General features: G+C 34.5%; 1 pseudogene; it reads right to left on the reverse strand.

Annotated features, from left to right (window-relative positions):
- Nucleotides 1-1,324: 1,324 nt before the first annotated feature.
- On the reverse strand, nucleotides 1,325-1,942 carry LOC148764692 (secreted RxLR effector protein 161 pseudogene; annotated as a pseudogene).
- Nucleotides 1,943-3,381: the final 1,439 nt, after the last annotated feature.

Below are 3,381 nucleotides of genomic sequence, written 5' to 3' on the forward strand. Positions count from 1 at the left end.
ATAAAACACAACATTTTTCTTTGCTCTTGACTTTTCTGCACTTGTTTTGTTTTTAAATTTTGGTGTGTCAAAATGGTTGGCAACAAGCCCTTTATATAGGCTTCGAAGTGTCTCTTCTTCAAGGACACAACCTTTTCATAAAGACACCTTTTGTCTAAAAAGCATCTCTACATTTTTGCCAGACACAACTTTTAGATAAAGGTATTGTTTTAATAGTCATATTATGAAAAGATAACTTTTCATTCCATAAGACATAACCTTTGAGTTATACTTTGAAACAATAACTTTCCATATTTAACTTTAAGCCATGGTGTCTTTTCAATATGTCTCATAACTTTTGGATGTCATTTTTCAAGAGACATAACCATTCACATGAAAATCTACCTATTATCTAATAGACACATTATGTCACTTTACGTGACATAACTTTTGAGCTAATGATAGCTTTTCATCATGTGACATAACCTTTAATTTTGAAAATACACCAACAATTCCCCACCATTTTCAAAATTTCCAAATACCAACAACTTTGGGAACCTTGTGCATAAATGCAGATATCCCTCAAATTTGAACTTTCACTTAATGAGTGTGGTTGGTTCTAGTCTGAATTGAGTGGTTGACTAAGCATTGAACCATCGATTCTTCATTGACTAGTCGAGCCACTAAACACACACAAGCTTCCTTGCTCACTTTGTATCTAGTTTTGCCAACACGTTTGATGGCCTTGTGTTTTGCATCCATTCATGAGTGCTGTCAAAGTCAAGCCTTTAGCTCCTAGAAACAGCCACACTTCCACTCACATAAGTAGCCCCCATCGAAAGTACTCCGTAATTATAGTACTTCAACATATACATGTTATGGTTCTATTAAGAACTTTTGTTCAACCTTACCTTACACATTATGGAACCAAGCACTATACATCTTGGGATGGAAAACATATTTTAGTGCTTGCAATCTCCATGTGGTAGAATGGTCAGTACCCAAGACTTGTAGGTTGGCGACAAGTGTCGAGGTGAGCTCCCACCATTGGAGATTTAATTGATAGGCTTGAGACCCATCCCACTTGAGGTCTTTACTACCAAGTCTTTTTTAAAACCTTTGGTCAACGAATTCGCTAAATTTTCACCAGACCTCACATAACTTATAGTGACTATACCATCACTAATTCTTTGTCTTACTATGCTATGTCGAAGTCCAATATATCGACTCTTTCCATTGTAAGCTTGATTATATGCCTTTGATACAATACTTCATTGTCACAATGTATCAAGATTGGTGCCATTGGTTTAGGCCACAATGGAATTTCATAGAGTAAATCTCTCAATCATTCTGCTTCTTGGGTGGCACATGCTAAGGCTATAAATTCAGCAGCCATGGTGGAGTCTGCTTGACAAGATTGTTTTTTAGAACCCCAAGAAACATCAACCCCACCAATTGTAAAAATCCAACCAGTCGTAGAGGTATGATCCGTTCCATTTAAGTTCCAACTAGCATCTGTATACCCTTTTAAAACTGAAGGAAAACCCAAATAACAAATGCCATAATTCTTTGTACTATTTAAGTACCTTAGAACTCTATGAACAGCATACCAATGTTGTTTACTTGGATTACTTGTAAATCGGCTTAGCATCCCTACCGCAAAAGCAATATCTGGCCTTGTGTAGACCATTGCATGCATTAGGCATCCAATCACCTTTACATATTCATTTTGTGCTATTGGCTTGTCTGTGTTGGGTATTAGCCTTAAATTAGAATCATAAGGTGTAGTCATTGGCATACAATCTGACTTGCCATACTTCATTACAATCTTTTCGATGTAATGAGATTGAGACAATGTTAGGCCATTATTGTCTCTCATTATTCTTATTCCAAGAATAACATCCGCCATACCCATATCTTTCATGTCAAAATTCTTTAACAATAACCTTTTTGTGTCTCCCATTAGTTCCAAAATTGGTACCAAAGATTAACATGTCATCCACGTATACACAAATGATGACACTTTGAACTTACTATAGACACATTTATCATTGATAATTCTTGAAGCCATTAGCTAGCACAACCTTATCAAACTTTTGATGCCATTGTTTAGGCACTTGTTTTAATCCATACAAGAACTTTACAAGCTTGCACACATTCCCTTTTTTTCTCAATTGACATCATTGTACCTTAATGTACAATCAAAATGTCAAATTAACACATCAAGGCATATGTTCACACAAGCATCATTGTACCTTTATTGCACAATAGGAATGTCATATCAACGATATTGAATATTTATATTACACTATTATACCTTTGATGATAAAATGGGAATACACCATATATCAAGATGTTAAATTTACATACTGGCACCATTATACCTTCATGTATAATAGGAATGTCACATGCCGCACACTTATCATGTGGACCTTGATGTTATTTACATATTGGCATCATTATACCTTAATGTATAATAAGAATGCCACATGTCAAGCCCTACTCTATTATATACTTGTCATGTCATTCATGTGCTTGATAGAATGTTTGCATAAGTGAATGTATTGGAAAAATCATTAAAAGTCGGTATTGTACCTAGTTGTACAATTAAGTTGATTAAAGCCTCGAACTAGGCCAAATAAAGATTTTACGATGTATTTGAGAGTTATTGAATCCTAGAATGTCTTAATATGATGATTCAGAATTCGAGGATTGATTTGGAGTTAATTCAAGAATTTTCATAACGTAGGGGGCAAAATGGTCATTTTGCCACCCAAAGGCAAAATTGGAATGTTGGATGATATTTAGACTAAATTTGATTAATTAGAGCATTATTTGAATTTGAGAAGTGAAAATTTTCAATTTCGACATTTTTTCTAACATAGGGGCAAACGGTCATTTTAAGTGTCCATGAGGACGAAATTGGTAATTTTAGAATTTTACACCACCATGACACTTGTCAAACCCATGAATTTCACCCATTATTTTTTTAAGTGAGAGATTATATGTGGTGGGAATGAAATGCTTAATTATTAAGTTTTTAAACATGGACCAATTAAAAGGTGACAAGTGTCAAGCTTTAATATTATTTTAATTGCCTATATAAACTCACTTAAAACCTTCACATTCACACTTTTATGGTCGGCCAAGCAAGGGACCAAAGAGAAAAAGAGAAGAACAAACCCTAGGAAGGAAAAACCCAAGAGAAATTGTTGGATTTCAAGCAATCAAGCAAGTAAAGGTAAGATTTTTTTTATTTTATCTTGTGATCTACCTTTCCCATGCATTCTTTTTCATTCTCCATGGCTGAAATTCAAGTTTTCAAAAGGGAACCTTTGCTAGCCAAATCTAGAAAGAGAAGTTTTGGTGATGAATTTTGCTAGATTTCATAATATCCTAGTG

The sequence above is a fragment of the Theobroma cacao genome, chromosome 1, assembly GCF_053813885.1.
Source record: "Theobroma cacao isolate CCN51 chromosome 1, ASM5381388v1, whole genome shotgun sequence".
Taxonomy (NCBI): Eukaryota; Viridiplantae; Streptophyta; class Magnoliopsida; order Malvales; family Malvaceae; genus Theobroma; species Theobroma cacao.